The following is an 18,389-nucleotide window of genomic DNA, read 5'->3' on the forward strand; positions in this document are numbered from 1 at the left end:
CCTTCCCTAACTGCCTCAATGAAGGCAGAGCTAAACCATTTTCTTGAATCGTTGCAATCCTAAATGTATAGGGACAACCACATTGCCATTAGGAACTGAGTTCAGGATTTTGAGTCAGTGGGAGTGAAGTAACAGCAATATAGTTCAAAGCCAGGATGGAGTTTAACTCAAAGGAGAATCTGTATGTGGTGGCCTTACCACGCAGTTGATGCATTTGACTTGTGAGGTGATTGAGGTAATAGGTTTGGAAGGTGGTGCCGAAGGAGCCTTGGTGGATTTCTGCAATGCATATTGTAAATAGTACGTACTGCTGCCACTGTGCATCAGAGGTTATGGTAATTGGGGCGCTTATTAAGTGGATTGTTCTGGATTGTGTAAAGCTTCCTGATACTGTTGTAGCTGTGCTTACCCAGGCATGTGGAGAATATTCCATCTGATTCCTGACTTTTGTCTTGTAGATGGTGGACAGGGTTTGAGGGGGAAAATCAGGAGGTGACGTTCTCATTCCAGGATTCGGAACATCAGACCTGCTGTTATAGCTACAGTATTTATATGGCTGGTCCAGTTCTGTTTCTGTTCAATGGTAGCCCCCAACAAATTAATCGTGGTGAATTCAGTGACAGTAAGGAATATTCTCTTTTGCTGGAGATACTCATTGCCTGTCACTTGAAGCCTAAATTTTATTTGCCTAGCATGGTGTGTTACCCTGCTGTTGCTACATATGGATTTGGATTGCCTCAGTCTATATGGGGTCATGAATGGCGCTGAACATAATGCATCATCAGTGAAGATCCTCACAGCTGATCTTTTCGATATTTTTCAACAATCTGTTCAGGAACGTTATGACACCCCTCTGGAGCAGGCGGGACTTGAATGCAGGCCAAAGGTATGGACATTACCACTGCACCACAAGAGCCCAAGCATCTGACCCTGTAATAGAAGGATGATCATTCATAAAACAGCTGAAGGTGGTTAAGCCTAACATGCAAATGTTGCACATTTTTAAAAATTTCATGACTTAAATAACACAAGAAGCCATTTATCCAAGTTTGCTGGTATCAAAAAAGATACATATAGCAATCGGTACATAGAGGAGCATAAAATTACTGAGAAACTGATAGGTAAAATGAGTAGCTAAAATCATCAGATGAATTCTAACATAGTTGATGCATGAGGCCTTCCTTTTTGGTCCAAAATAGGATAATGTTTTAAATAAATTCTGAAATGCTATGAACAGTGGAGATTTAAAGGGTTTTAGGGTCCAAGAAAGCAGATTACTAAAATATGGCAGCCCCGACCCACAAGCTTCATTCCTAATGAAGGGCTTATGCCCGAAACGTCGATTCTCCTGCTCCTCGGATGCTGCCTAACCTGAAGTACTTTTCCAGCACCACACTCTCGACTCTGATCTTCAGCATCTGCAGTCCTCACTTTCTCCTACTAAAATAAAGGAGTCATGTACAAAAACTGATCACAAAGACAAACAGAATGACAGTCTTTATAGCCGTAGCAGGCTGGAATATAAGGGGGAGGAAGTTTTTTTCCAGCTATATAAAGCCTGGTTAGACCACATCTAGAACACTGTGTATACTTTTGGATGCCAAACCTTCAAAAGGAAATATTGGTTTCCAAAGACATGCAATGCAGACTCAACAAAATGTTCCCAGACTGCAGAGTTTTAAATTGGGCAGAGATTACAAAAGCTAGGCTCACTTTCTTGGAACACAGAATGTGAAGAGGTAATTGGATGGCATTTTTAAGAATTCTGAAAAAAAGTGATCATGGAAAATGTTTATATCTGTCTACCCTGATGGGGCTGTCTAAGACACAGAGACTTAACCTTAAAATCAGAGTCTGGCCATTCAGGAGTGAAGTTAAGAAATATTTTGCTACGTAAAGAGTTGTGAAAAAGTAAAATTTCTCCCACAATGAAATGAGTTATTGGTTTAATTAAATCAGACATTGATAAGATATTTGTCAGCTTAGGTTAGTAGGAATCAACAATAAAGGTTCCTGGATGGAGATCAGCAATGATTTTCTTGAATGGTAGCACATGCAAAAAGGCAAATGACATATTACTGTTCTGAGCCCCTTGTCTGTTTTCCCTTTTCTTGCTTTGATACCACTCCACTGCCCTCTAAGTCCCCCTTTACCTGTCCTCTTGCCTTTTGCTTCACAGTTCTCTTTTCATTCTTTTGCCCTATATTCCCTTCCTCATCCTTTCAAATCCATCCTCGCTCCCACTCAGTCCTCCTCTCTGCATTCTCTCTCCCTTTTCTCATTTTACCATCCACTCACACCCCTCCTCTTCTATTTCACCTTTCCTTTGCTCTGTTTCATCCAACCATAACCTATATTTTTTATTTCCTTTTTCTTGTATTCAAGAGTGGCATAACCTGTTTCCCATTACCACTCCTCTCTCCCCTTTCTCTCATGTTTTCATCTCTCTTCCCTTCACTTTCTTCCCTCTTTCTCATATGGAAGGGATGAAACTTTTCTACAGCCTCTTTGGAATTTTACAGTTCCACAAAGTCCCTGAAATTAGCTTATAAATATGCATTCAGTAGGCAAATAAGTAAAAATGCCTTGATGCACTCGGATAACAATGCATCAGTGCCCACACTGAGGTATCGTTTAGAGAACAGAATTGAGCCTTTCGAATGAGCATTAGTGAAATACAGAATTCACTCTGCCAGAGTGCTACACCTACCAAATCAGTAATGATGACTAAATCACAAACAAAAGGGGTATTGTATAATACTCTTTGATGATTAACAAACAATAATATTGCACATGCAGAGCACAATGAACTCACTCTTGATCATGTGTATTGATGCACAGATAAAGTACTGGTCTCTGATAATGTGCAGGATTATATTAAAAATGTATCAGTAACTTTATTCATCTCAATCATTACTTGGATTTTTGCAAATGGTAGAAAGACATAAATGATGGAATCATTCTTTTTTCTGACTGAGATATTTTGGTGGTAAATACATCATGGTGTTATTTTTATAACCTTAATTACCATAAGGAATATGTCATTCAGCCCCTCAAGTCTGCTCCACCATTCAACAGGATCCTGGCTGATCTGACACTCTCATGTCCACATTAGATTAGATTACGTACAGTGTGGAAACAGGCCCTTCGGCCCAACAAGTCCACACCGACCCGCCGAAGCGCAACCCACCCAGACCCATTCCCCTACATTTACCTCTTCACCTAACACTACGGGCAATTTAGCATGGCCAATTCACCTAACCTGCACATTTTTTTGGATTGTGGGAGGAAACCCATGCAGACACGGGGAGAATGTGCAAACTCCACACAGAGAGTCGCCTGAGGCGGGAATTGAACCAGGGTCTCTGACGCTGTGAGGCAGCAGTGCTAACCACTGTGCCACTGTGCCGCTCCAGGGAAATCAGCCCCAGCCTATTCTGCCTTTCCCTATAGCTCAAATCCTCCAACCCCGGCAACATCCTTGTAAATCTTTTCTGAACCCTTTCAAGTTTCACAACATCTTTCCGATAGGAAGGAGACCAGAATTGCATGTAATATTCCAACACTGACCTAACCAATGTCCTATACATCCACAACATGACCTCCGAATTCCTGTACTCAATACTCTGACCAATAAAGGAAAGCATACCAAATGCCTTCTTCACTATCCTATCTATCTGTGGCTCCACTTTCAACGAGCTATGAACCTGCAATCTGAGGTCTCTTTGTTCAGCAACACTCCCTAGGACCTTACCATTAAGTGTATAAGTCCTGGTAAGATTTGCTTTCCAAAAATGCAGCACCTTGCATTTATCTGAATTAAATTCCGTCTGCCACGTCTCAGGCCACTTGCCCATCTGATCAAGATCTCGTTGTAATCTGAGGTAACCTTCTTCGCTGACCACTACACCTCCAATTTTGGTGTCATCTGCAAACTTACTAACTGTACCTCTTATACTCACATCCAAATCATTTATATAAATGACTAAAAGTAGTGGAAAGTCTCAGAATTTGATATTTATGTAGTTTGAGAATAATTTGGATCAGGTTATAAATTAGCTCGCTGAGCTGGAAGGTTTGTTTCCAGACGTTTCGTCACCATACTAGGTAACATCATCAGTGAGCTTCCAGTGAAGTGCTGGTGTTATATCCATTTCCTATTTATGTGCCTTGGTCTCTTAAGGTGGGTGATATCTTTTCCAGTTTTTTTTTCTCAGGATGGTAGATGGGGTCCATATCGGTGTGTTTATTGATGGAGTTCCGGTTTGAATGCCAGGCCTCTAGGAATTCCCATGCATATGTCTGTTTAGCCTGTCCTTGGATGGATGTGTTGTCCCAGTTGATCCCTGGACAAGCTAAACAGAGACACACACAGCAATTCCTTGAGGCCTGGCATTCAAACCAGAACTCCATCAAGAAACATATCGATTTGGACCCCATCTACTATCTTGAGAAAAGGAACCGGAAATGACATCATCCACCTTAAGAGACCAAGACATAAACATAATTAGAATGCAGCTCTTAACACCAGCACTTCATCCAAAGACTCACTGGTGATGTTACATAGTATGGTGATGAAACGTCTGAAAACAAACCTTCCAGCTTAGCAAGCAAACTTACAACCTGAAACTCAACCTGAACTACAAATCTTCTCGAAAATATGCAATCATTTGGATCACATGAAGGGATCATCTTCTCCAGATGTGATCTTCACATTTAGCTGTTTGAGACTTGCATGTGTGTTGGTCTCTTATGTGTTTTCAAGACCATTAGTTGTTGTCATGATGGCCTTCCACATCTTCATTATCCAAGCATATCTTTGTGTGTGTTCTATACATAGTTGTAGTTCCCAAAATGGGATTTTGTTCCTCCACAATGTTGGCCATTATATGATGTGGTTTCACAGAATCTAGGTTCACTGCGCACTTTGGATACCTTTGCAGGTAATCCAGCTCTTGGATAGGACATGTGACTCTTAACTTTCTGTTCTACATGTAGTTTAAGCAGTCCCACACCTGCAGAATAGTCATGTACAACCTTCAATCTCCCTTGTTTTCAAGAAGTTTTTCTAGATTTCTGAGAACTTAGACAGGTGATGGCTTGGCAGTGTTGTCCAAACTTATCTTTCAAATATGGTCTCTGCTGCTGATGATAAGCCCATATCCAAAGGTGAAGCTGTTGGGTGTAGCATAGCAATATGAAAACCCTGTTTTGTCACCCTAGACTTCATGATAAGTGCTTTAATAGTACAAACTATTTGCTCAGCAGCAGAATTGAATCTGGGATAAAGCGGTGAGGCTGTTACATTGTTTACTTATATTTGGCACATGTCATTAAAAGATCTCTCTATATATTGTAGCCCCTTATCAGATAGTATATCTTCAGGTATACTGAATAGACTGAATATTGCACTCAGTATGTTTGCTATAGCAACTCTTGAAGCTCACTATAGCTAACTGATAATTGACAATTTGGAAAAGAGTTGGTGACTCAGAGAAAATTGCTATAATGTATGGCAAATAAATCTGTTGTGATTTTGGATCCAGGAATTGACAGAAATTTGAGAGCGTTGCTGTTCTTTGTATTGCTGCTATTCGTGACTCTTTGCAAGCCTCACTCATCCTTATTATGTTTGCAATATATTTTTTGACCCACTGGCCCACAGAGTTTCTTGTGCCAGATGTCTTGTTTGCTTGATGTCCATTAGTCCCTGACATAGCTGTGATAATAAGTCCTGGTGAAAAGCTTCAGGGACAAGCACTTGTTCCCTTTAAAATTTAATTATGCATCTTAAAAGGTACTAAGTTCATCTCTGTCTGGCCAAAAGCATCTGAGTGTGTCTGGCACTTCTTGTACTGTGTCAGGCCATCCACCTAAGGTAAGTTTCCATTAAGCCTTCTGTCACACCTCGTTGGAGTGGCATGCTGGAAATCAAGCCCTGCTATACCTAGTCATCTCAAAAGATTTTATAAATGTATACAAATTCCTCGAATTATCTGTCTTTCTAGGCTCATCTAGAAAGAAAACCATGAAGAGGATTTCTGTACTCATCAAGAATTACTATTTATTGCAAACAAATAGAATTTAGACAATTATGAACGGTTGACATATAGCTCAACTAATTAAAATTCTAAGCCTCTTATAAAATGTCTTCCACTATACATGCGAAGTTAAAAATCACACAACACCAGGTTATAGTCCAACAGGTTTAATTGGAAGCACACTAGCTTTCGGAGCGACGCTCCTTCATCAGGTGGTAGTGGAGGGCTCAATCCTAACACACAATTTATAGCAAAAATTTACAGTGTGATGTAACTGAAATTATACATTGAAAAATTGATTGTCTGTTAAGCCTTTCATCTGTTAGAATACAGTGATAGTTTCACTTCTTTCATGTGTAAATCACAAAACCTTTTTTTTTTAAAAGTTGCATTCTTGGGTTAGCTGTTAACAATGGTGATAGCTAGACAATATGTTGAAGGTGGTGACCCCCTGTGTTCTCTGTCTATGCCATGATGTTTAGATTGATTCTAATCTAAAAAGTGAGATAACGGAATTTTACATAAATTCATGCAGGTTTTGAGCTCAGAGTTCTACATGAATGCATTCAGTCTTTGAGCAAAGTACAATGTAACCCTGAAAGTACAAATTCACCTCAAAAAATATATGTGTGCAGTGGGTCTTTGTCTGAAGTGGGCCAGGACATTCAGCCTCAGACCTTCAGGTGACCATCCTCCAAAGTGGACTTCGGGACAGGCAGCAGAGAAAAGTGGCCGAGCAGAGGCTGATAACTAAATTCGGTGGCCATAGGGAGGGCCTCAACCGGGACCTTGGGTTCATGTCACATTACAGGTGACCACCATTGCACTATACACACACACACTCTCACACCCACACAGGCACTCCTATACACACAGACACCCACACACACTCTTACAGACACACACACTCCCACACTCTCACATGCACCCCCTCACAGACTTAAGACACTCTGCACTCACTACACACACACACATACACTTTCTCACACTCACAACCCCCAACCCAGACAGACACACACACACACACAGACAGACAAAGACCCACATGCACACATATATTTTGTGGAGTGAATTTGTACTTGCAGGGTTACATTGTACTTTGCTCAAAAACTGCATGCATTCATGTAGAACTCTGAGCTCAAAAACTGCATGAATTTATGTAAAACTCCGTTATCTCACTTTTTAGATTAGAATCAATCTAAACATAAATTCATGCTGTTTTTGAGTTCAGAGGTCTTCGTGAATGCATGCAGTTTTTGAGCAAAGTACAATGTAACTCTGCAAGTACAAATTCACCCCACAAAATATATGTGTGCATGTGGGTCTTTGTCTGTCTGTGTGTGTGCGTCTGTCAGGGTTGGGGGTTGTGAGTGTGAGAAAGTGTATGTGTGTGTGTGTGTAGTGAGTGCAGAGTGTCTTAAGTCTATGAGGGGGTGCATGTGTTACTGTGGGAGCGTGTGTGTCTGTAAGGGTGTGTTTGGGTCTGTGCGCATCTGTCTGTATATGTGTCCGTATGTGTGCATGTATAGGAGTGCCTGTGTGTGTGTAGGAGTATCTGTGTGTGTGTATAGTGCAACGGTGGTCACCTGTAATGTGACATGAATCCAAGGTCCCGGTTGAGGCCCTCCCTATGGGTACCGAATTTAGTTATCAGCCTCTGCTCAGTCACTTTTCTCTGCTGCCTGTCCCGAAGTCCACCTTGGAGGATGGTCACCCGAAGGTCCGAGGCTGAATGTCCTGGACCACTTCAGACAAAGATCCACATGCACACATATATTTTGTGGGGTGAATTTGTACTTTCAGGGTTACATTGTACTTTGCTCAAAAACTGCATGCATTCATGTAGAACTCTGAGCTCAGAACCTGCATGAATCTATGTAAAACTCTGTTATCTCAATTTTTAGATTAGAATCAATCTAAACATCATGGCATAGACAGAGAACACAGGGGGCCACCACCTTCAACATATTGTCTAGCTATCACCATTGTTAACAACTAACCCAGGAATGCAACTTTTAAAAAAAAGGTTTTGTGATTTACACATGAAAGAAGTGAAACTATCACTGTATTCTAACAGACAATCAATTTTTCAATGCATAATTTCAGTTACATCACACTGTAAATTTTTGCTATAAATTGTGTGTGTTAAGCTTGAGCCCTCCACTACCATCTGATGAAGAAGTGTCGCTCCGAAAGTTAGTATGCTTCCAATTAAACCTGTTGGACTATAATCTGGTGTTGTGTGATTTTTAACTTTGTACACCCCAGTCCAACACCGGCATCTCCAAATCACTATACATGCAAACCTTCACAGACAGACATAAAAATAACTGATGTTATGTTACAGGTGGAGGGAAGAAGTGGGAAGGCAGCTCAATGATCCCTACCTACAGGATTGGCTAAGATGATCCCTTTTGGTTTGCCAGGACATGCTGCCTTCAAACTCTCTTCTCCAGCTACTTGAACTTGCTTGCAGGAAACTCTCAGTGACTGATCACAGCTGATCAAGTCAGATTTAATGGTTAAAAGCAATAGCTTACCATCTGTGAAGGGAAATAAATTGGCTTTCTTCAGGTTTGAGGTTCTTTTTACTGCAGAGAAAAAGCACAGTCCATCACACAAGCCAACCTTCCATCCATTAACTCCATCTATACTTGCCACTGTCTCAGAAAGGCAGCCAACAGCATCAAATACCCCTCCCACCCTGAATATAGTTTCTTCCAACCTCTTCCACCGGGCAGAAGATACAAAGTTTAAACACATGTAACAACAGGTTCGAGAACAGCTTCATCCCCACTGTTATTAGACTTCCAAATGGACCTCTCAAATTTTAAATTTAATGTTGATCTCGCTCTTTGTGCACTTACTCTGCAGCTGTAACATTGCATTTCTCGCTCTGTTCTATTACCCTTATGCATTTTGTGTGGCATGACCTGCCTGTACTGCACGCAAAACAAATCTTTTCATTGTACCTAGGTACATGTGACAATAATAAATCAAATCAAATCCAAAAAGGACACCACCTTCACTTCTAGAAGTTCAAAACCCTCTGGTTGTATGTTTACATCCCCAAGCTACTCAGCTACTTGGAAGCCAATCATATAGTTGTTGGTCAGCAGAAAGCCTTTCTTTCTGAAACTGGCAGCTTTACGAAAGAGGAGGATGCTATCCCAGGCCATGATAATGGAGTAGGAGAAAATGCAGACTGCAGATGCTTGAGATCAGAGTCAAGAGTGTCATCTTGGAAAAGCACAGCAAGTCAGGCAGCATCCGAGGAGCAGGAGAATCGACATTTCAGGCACAGCCCTTCATCAGGAATGAGATTTATTCTGATGAAGAGCTAATTTCTGTTGAAGGGCTAATGCCCAAAACGTCAATTCTCCTGCTCCTTAGATGCTGCCTGACCTGCTGTGCTTTTCCAGCATGACAATAGTGTAGGAGATTCTCTCACTAAAAGGGTTCAAGATGAATAAAGTTGTCTTGAACAGACTGTGGTACTCAAGTTGAAATGGCATCAGAACCAGATGAAATCAATCAAAAGGTTTTGAAGGAAGTGAGGGTACAGATTGTGGGTCTTTCCTGCACACAGGATAAGTGCTGTAAGACTGGAAGATTGAAAATATTACAGTTTTGTTCAAGCAATTGCAGACAAGTTAGCTTAATTTCAGTGCTGGGAAACTTTTAGAAACAATTAATTGTGATAGAACTATGAATGGAAAAAGATGGGTTGATTAGGAAGAGTTAGCATAGATTTCTAAAGTGAAAATCGTGTTTGACTAACTTGTAGTGTTGAGAGATTAACAGAAAGAGTTGGTGAGGCCAATGCTGTTGATGTGGTATACATGGATTTCCAGAGGCATTTGATAAGGTACCACACAACAGACTTGTGCACAAAGTTCTAGGTCATGGTATAAAATGAATAGTAGCAACTTGGATACAGAATTGGCTGAGGGATAGGAAGCAATGAAACACAGGCATAGAAATTTAGAAAATAAGTGCAGGAGTAGGCCATTCGGCCCTTTGAGCCAGTACCACCATTCAATATGATCATGACTAATCATGCAATGACAGTATCCCATTCCCGCTTTCTCTCCATACCCCTTGATCACTTTAGCCGCAAGATTACATTCAGCTCCATCTTAAATATATCTAATGAACTGCACTCGACAGCTTTTGGTGATACAGAATTCCACAGGTTTGCAACTCTCTGAGTAAAGAAATTCTTCCTTATTTCAGTCCTGAATGGCTTACCCTTTATTCTTCAACCGTGACATCTAGTTCTGAACTTCCCCAACATCGGGAACATTCCTGCCATATCTAGCTTGTCAAGTCCCATCAGGATTATTTTATATGTTTCTATCAGATCCCCCCTCATTCATTAAAATTCTAGCGAATACAAGCCCAGTCAATCAGTCTTTCTTGATATGTCAGTTCTGCTATCCCAGGAATCAGTCTGGTGAACATTCACTGAACTCGCTCAATAGCAAGAAACAGCGAGTAATGGTCTTCTTTGGGCTAGAGGAAAGTTTGTAGTGGAGTTCCTTAAGGATCAGTGTTCAGACTCTTGTTTTTCCTGATATATTAATAATTTGGAACTTGGCATGTAGGGGACAATTTCAAAGCTTGCAGATGACATTAAACTTGGAAGAATTGTAAACTGCGAGGATTATGTGGAACTTCAAAAAGATATCAACATTGTGGGCAGATTTATGGCACTTAAGGTTAAGTGCAAAGAAATGTGGGGTGATGCACAAACGTCAGAAGAACGTTGAAGGACAATATAAAATAGGGGGTACAATTCCAAAAGGGCTGCAGGAGCAGGCAGGCCTAAGTGTATACGATCATTGATGGTGGCAGGACATTTGGAGAGAGCAGTTAATAAGGCATATGGCTTTATTAATAGGAGCACAGAGTACAAGAGCAGAGAGATGATGTTGAACTTGTATAAGCTGGAGTACAGTGCACAGTTGTAGGTGCCATTTAGGAAAGAGACAAATACATTGGAGACAGTGTAGAAGCAATTTATGAGAATAGTTATAAGAATAGATTGAAGGAGTTTTTCTTGGAGAGAAGGTATCTGAGATGAGATTTCAACTAGGTTTCCAAAATCATGAGCAGACTGGACAATGCAGATGGTGAAAAGCTGTTCCTGATTGTAAAAGAAAAAAGGAATGAGAAGGCAAAGGATTAAAGTGATGTGTAAAAGAAGCAAGGGTGATGTGAGAATTTTCACACAATGAGTAGTTAGTAGATGGAATGCATTATCTGGAAATGTGGGGAAGACGGGTTCAATTGAGGCATTCAAAAATGTATTGGGTAATGATTTGGATAAAAATAGTGCACAGGGATGTAAGGAAAAAGGAGATTGGCACTAGAAAATGGAACCAGTGCAGACAGAATGGAATGAATGGCCTCCTTCGCCATTTCTGTGATTGGTACTAACCAAAATTTATCAAATTGATTTCATGCACAACTTCCAAGCCAATTTCCAAATTGACTAAAAGTAAGTTTAGTGGAATTTCTGTATTCTTACTCAGATTCTGTCTTCTGCTCAGTGTCTCCAAGGTAATCGTTTTGATACCAGCTTTGTAACAGAATGAATGTCATTCCCTAGAAGTTGCCATAGCCTCAATGGTGAACTTATCAGTGATTTGCACCAAAGCATTATCAATGGTCTGTGATTCTTTACTGATCAAGTACATATGGAATCTTATGATATCAAATACGACAGAAAGTGTTTCATGTTCTATGTTGCTACAATTGGATTGGACTTATGATAGATTTTTGGAACCAAATGTGACTGCTTTACCATATTGCAAGCTGTGTGGTCCTTGCCCTTTATGAGATGCATCAACTTATAGGACTGTTATTCCCTTGGGTTATCATGCTCAAGGATACATGTTTCTGCTGATAATGCTTATTTGAGTGATTTTAACATCTGCTAATATATTTGTGGTCATAAAAATGAGCATCTTTTCTTAGAAGTTCTGTTATCTACAAAGTTTTGTCAGAAATGTTTGGTGTGTACAGTGTTAGCAAATACAAGCCCAGTCAATCCAATCTCTCTTGATATGTCAGTCCTGTTGAAAAATCCAAGCCATCTCTGCAAGTCTTCTTTGTCTTGGGGAGTAGACATGTGTCATGTACCTTTGACTTTGCCTGGGATGGAACAGATTCCATCACCTGAATAGATAAAGCCAACAAATTTAATCTGATCTACATTCACCTGGCCCTTTCGCTGTTGAAGATGATGGCTTCACGATGAGCTGTCACCAGTGAGGTAACCTTTGGTCATGTTTTTCTTTGGTTTTGCCCAGCTCTGCCTTAAAATTGGCAATTCATACAAACCGCAGAATGTTTGCCAAAACTCTATTGATATGCTGCTGGAACTGAGAGTATCTAACAGGCTGAAAGGTCTTCTCTGGGAGGAATATCTTTCAACTGGTGCTCTGAACGTTGTGCTTTCCTGAAATTCCTTTGCCAAGTGAATCAATCAGCTTCGATTATCTAACAGAGGAATTTTGTGTGGTCATCTCCTTTAAGAAAAATTAGACATCTTGAGTGCAAATGTACCTGACTGTGTCATTTTCTTTAGAATTTTCTAATAGAACAGAATACTGATGTGGACAATGGATAACACCATAAATTGCTTCTGAGATTTCACCTTTGAAAGTGTCCTCTAACATAAAGTCTGCCTGAATATATTTGTTGCAGGTACTTTATCAACACAGTGAGAGTTTTCTTGACCTGTTCTGCTGCGATTTGTACCGTGGTGATTTTGTGACTGGTCATAATGCTGACCTCAATACATACTGGTAAATCTGCTATTGCTGATCTATTTGATATCTACCATTCAGTGTCCACCAATTTATTAGTCATCTTCCTGATGATTCCTGCTTTTTGCAAATGATATTAACATGTCAAGAATTTGCTGCAGTGAATTTATAAGGCTACTCTGTGGGGCGATTCGGCAATGCACCTGTGTTTGTTTTGCATGGAAAAAAGAACCTCTCTTGGAAACAAAACCTCCAATAAAGCCTGAAATTGGGACGAAATGTTAGAATAGTAATAATATAATGGGACTAGCTAGTCAGAGGTCAGGACTAACACTCTGGCAAACATTGGTTCAAATCCCAACATGGTGGAATTTCAATTCAGTTAATAAAATCTGAAAATAAAAGCTATGGTCTTTGATAGTGATCAACGTCAATTGTTCTAAACTTCCAATTGGCTCATCTATTGGTGGCATGGTGACTCAGTGATTAGCATTGCTGCCTCACAGTACCAGGGACCAGGGTTCGATCCCATCTTGGGTGACTGTTTGTGTGGAGCTTGCACGTTCTTTTGTGTCTGCATGGGTTTCCTCCAGGTGCTCCGGTTTCCTCTCCAAGTCCAAAGATATACTGGTTTGGTGGATTGGCCATGCTAAATTACTCGTAGTGTCCAGGGATGTTTAGGTTCTGTGGGATGCATGGAAAATGAAGGTTTACCAGGCATAAGGTTTAGGGGGAATGGGTCTAGGTGGGATGCTCTTTGAAGGGTGGGTGTGGACTCGATGAGTCAAATGGCCTGCTTCTGCTTTGGAAGCACTCTATGTCTTTTAGGAAAGTTAATCAGCCTCCTGGTTTCCATACCTAATGGAATATGGGTGACTTGTACTGCCCACTGAAATGGTTCAGCAGTTCAGGACAGTCAGGAATAGGCAGCAAATTATGTCTTGTCAGCAATGCTTATATCCCATGAAAGAATAAAAGAAACCTTTGTGTTGACAAATTTATTTATTCTTATAATAATTAAACTTTATGCTTTAATTTCAACCTAAACTTATCAAAGCCAGCATGTCAAATTAGACACTGGAAAATTATAACTTTGTAGACATAAAGATTACTTTAAAATAAAACATACTTTTGCAAAAATATTGACACTGAAAATATAATTTATTGTTAAGTTGACAGGCATTGTTTCAACCTTTACAAAAATCTAAAGACTTCCAAAATGTTATTGAAAAAAAGTAAGTCCACATCTTTCTCAGAGAAGCACTCACCTGTCAGACTTATCACTCTGTTTCTACCTTCTTTTTGTAAACACAATAACCATGGTCCACATTTCTGCTCAGGACTTTCAATGCTGGCCTCTACAGAAGTGAGGAGTGTAGTTTAAAGCAGAGTCTTTCTTTATAGCAGAGGATTGTCAGGGAATCCAAGTCAGGATACCCTATAGAGCATCAGCTGTCTTTTTCTGGGGAGTAGTCACTACGACACTAAAAAAACTTTGAGATTTATAACTGTGCTAATGAAGGAGATGATGTGAAGTCAGTGGGCAAGGAGATGGGAGGTTAGTCAGGTGTGTAAGGGAGTAGGGTCTCAGCTGAGGATGCGAGCTGGACATGATTTCAGGTGGGTAAGGTAGTTCAATAGCACGGTAGTGAGGTGAACTGGCAGGTGGGTCAGATATAGAAGAGTGGCCAATGTGAGGGTTAGTCAGGTTCGGTAGCAGGGTCAGGTCAAGTCAGGGGATGGGGTGGGGAGTCAGGTGGTGTTGCCCTAGTTGGGTTGGATCTGGATACAAGTTGGGGTGTCTGGTGGGTCGAGATGGCTATTAGGCTGTAGTCAGGTCTAGACCAGTGAGAGGTTGATGGTTAAGGGGTCAGGTGGTCCGGAGGAAGGAATATATTGAACTCTAGTTGGGTCAAATTAGTGATTGAGAGTTGAGGTAGGAGTAGGGTGGGAGTTGGGAGATTCAGTGGAGTTGGTCAAGGAGTCAAGGCAGTAATTTGGGGGCAGTCAATTGTATAGTTACTGAAGAATAGCCATGGTTTTAAATGTGTCTAACATTTTTTGGGCTACTATCCGAACAATCGTATCAGAACTGACTAAAGTCTTCAACTGTAAGTCAGAGTCAAAGACCTTTTCAAAGGGTCCCCAGAGCAGGGGAATTGCCCATCAGAAGTTCAAACCTTCGAAGCAATTCCCACATACTTTGCATCAGAAGCTCCAAGGGCACCCACACACATCTCTAGTCATCCATCCAGTCCTCAGCTACCCAAAGACAAGAAGATCCAGGCCACTGTTTTGGACAGCCCATTCTACTCTCCATGTACAACTGAACACATAATGACATTAGAACTTGTGTCAATCTCACATTTTGCAAAAGAAATGAGTTGTTTCTGATGGCAAGCTCCTCAGACCTCTACAGCTTTGCTTGTTGTAATCCAGATATGTCATGCTGAGGGGACAAACTGCTAACAGGTTCTCAGCTGGTTGCTTAACACTAAAATCCATGTACAAGACAAGAACAAGTTCTACTTATGGAATTACCTTCAATGGGGAATTGATCAGTTATCATTATCTTTCATCCCCTTAACGAAATAGTAATTCTGAGCTTGTAAATCTACATTGTGTGCAAGTATTACAAAGATGTTGAAAATTGGCCCTTTAATCCCAAAGGTGACACAAGCATTTGCAACACTTCAAAGAAAAAATAATAAAGAATAATTGGTACTCTTCAGAAATAGAAAATGGCAGAGCCAGGACCAGTACAGATACTTAATTGATCTTTCAGCTAACACAACATTTTTAGACTTAACACATATTACATTTGCAACCTTAAATGAACACACCAGCACAATAACAAAACAACTATATATGAAAGCAAATTTTTAACTTGTCACATTGGTGGAAAACAAGAGAAACTGGCTAACTGTCTTTTTCAATAACAATAAATCCATCAGTTTCTACAATGGTTGACTGATTCATATTACCAGTTCTGGTTGACTAATTCATACTATCAGTTTTATAGCCAAATAGCAAGTTCAAAATCTATATTTAACATGGTACAATGTTCCAGCTCTCAAGCAGTCCAGTCACTGACCAGCAACAGCTAACAAATGGTTTACTGATCAAGAATTTTACTTATGCAGTGTACTTCCTGATTCACACTCAGTTCTTGCATAAAGACACAACTCACCTCATTCCAACCTTTTCCAGTAACATTGTGTACTGGAATGACAGCAGATGAGATTTTCAGTCAAGGATTGGGGCCCATGGCTGATGATGTTGGCTGAAATTGGCAGCTAAACTTAAAGTGGGGACCAATTTAAAAGTGTGACAAAACCATTATTATGCAACCATCTCATATGACTGAATCAAAGTCACCAGAAGGGGAGGCTGAGCACTGATAACTGTGGCAAGGGTACCTCACAATTTACCAATGAGGCCTTGGAGAAGGTGTCAATGACATTACATAGAGATGAGGGATCGTTTTTCGAGGTGACAGGGAAAGACCACACAGTTAAACTAAGCCTACTTGGCTAGACGTGGCAGGGAAGTGCCAGTAGACAGAGTGTTGTCCATAAAATCTAAATATAATGCCACATATGGTTTAATGGCCTTCTCAGTTCTGGCAAGGAAAGACCAATGAAACCTTGGGATGACAGGTCTGCAGTTACCAACAGGCACACCAGCTGAACAGCCTCAGCACAGTGTGCTTGAGCATCAGAGAGCCAAAGGTACATAGTATTTACTGACCTATCACCAAGGATTAGAGCCCAAGCATTTTCCAGGGCCTGACAGCGTTGGTAAATGTGAGTTCTTATTTAAATAAACCATATTGTTGAGAGAGACCATTGCCTCATTTGGCAATTCTAGCAGGATCGAAGGGAGCAAAATTCAGTGAGAAACAATAGAGTGCATAACCACGTGAGCGATGTAGATAAGATATGGGATTATGTGGAGAATGGGTGAAAGAGTATTGAGTTGAAATGACAAAGGGAAGGGGATTCATTCTTCCTCTGTCTGATGTATTGCTAAAGCCTCAAATATACTGGAAAGTCTCAGCTCTGCAGAGGCCTCTGCTGTTGGAGGTAATTCTCATACTTTGGCTTTCTGGCTCCCACAGGGACAGCTGTGAATGGGAAACATGTCAGCACACCAGCAACATCACGGGGGGTTCTGATAAAACTACATTAGCATACCAGGAGTATCACAGGATTCAAGTGCATGCTCCACTGGTGCAGGTAGACTCAAATAGGCAGGTGGGTGAAAAGGCGGCACTGGATGAAGAGCATGACACAAGTGAACAGAAGGAGTTGGTGAGCATGGCAATTGTGAGCAATTGCCCCTCAGATGATGTAGCACAGAGACAGCCATACAGGTGCAGGGCCTTGGAACTCAAGCAATATGGCCCCACTTTGACCAACCAGGTGAGATATCTGCCCACATCAGATTTTCGTGAGATATTGTAGAGTTATGGATGGAGAGTCGTACTATCTCCATGCTGTATGACTCTATGACTGCAAACAATTATAAACTGTCGACAGACAACTCTACTTGTTAAAACCCCAAACCCCTTCTGAATAACAGACACACACAAAAAGAAATCAGTGGCATTAGTGGAGGGCAAAATTCAAAGGCAGTTCAATGGTCCATTCACGAGGTTCACTGAGAAGATCCTTTTGACTTGCCAGGACTTACTGCTCCTCAATCTCCTTTTTCCAGGTGCTTTCACATCCCTGCAGAGAACTCAGAAGGACTGTCTTGCAACTTATAAAGTCTCTGACTTACTAGTTAAAAGCAACAATGATGTTTATCACTGCAAAAGAATCTCACTGTCCTCTGTGCTTTTGAAGTGCCATCTGTTTGAAATTGAATATATTGTCTAACTCTTTAAATAGGCTACCAGTGACCTGCGAGATGGTTGGTTAATTTGATCAGAAGGGGTGGAAGGTGGGTCACAGCAAGCCATTTGATTTGAATCAAGGGCTAGTTAAAGCTATTCATGAACTTGCCAGCTCACTGAGGACCAGTTCGAGTTTGCTGCCACTTCCAATATGGCAGGAAGGCCCATAGCTGATGTTCAGAATGAGCCTGAAATGAAAAGGTTCAAGGCTGCAGTAACTTTAACATCTACTGACAGGGCATGACGGGCATACTGTGAGGTTTCTGATTAGATTCTCTACAGTGTGGAAACAGGTCATTTAGCCCAAGAAGTCCACACCGACCTCCTGAAGAATAACTCACCCAGACCCATTCCCCTACATCTACCCCAGTCTGAGATCCTTTATCTATGCTGGTACAAATCTCATTGACCATCTGCTGATATAGGCATGTAGTATTGGTTCAGTATTGATGCTCTGACATGCCTAGTAGCTTCTTTATGCTGAGACTACGGCCTATATTTTCTTCCCATTCTTCATTCCTCTCCTCTGCTTTTCTCATATCCTGGGCTCTGGTGTTTGATCCTATAGTCATTGATCTATTTGGCTACTGATATCTATCTTGAAGTACCTTAAATCTATGTCCAGCTATTAACTTGTTTATGGTCAGATCCATTCTAAATGATTCATTTCAC

General features: G+C 40.8%; 1 protein-coding gene across 7 annotated transcripts in view; it reads right to left on the bottom strand.

Annotated features, from left to right (window-relative positions):
• The window catches only part of foxp2 (forkhead box P2), a 795,054-nt gene that overhangs the window by 676,289 nt on the left and 100,376 nt on the right, over positions 1 to 18,389 (bottom strand). The gene's annotated exons all lie outside the window — the stretch shown is intronic.

This window comes from Chiloscyllium plagiosum, unplaced genomic scaffold (genome assembly GCF_037043375.1).
Source record: "Chiloscyllium plagiosum isolate Xiang-an unplaced genomic scaffold, Cpla_swu_hap1 HiC_scaffold_19, whole genome shotgun sequence".
Lineage (NCBI taxonomy): Eukaryota > Metazoa > Chordata > Chondrichthyes > Orectolobiformes > Hemiscylliidae > Chiloscyllium > Chiloscyllium plagiosum.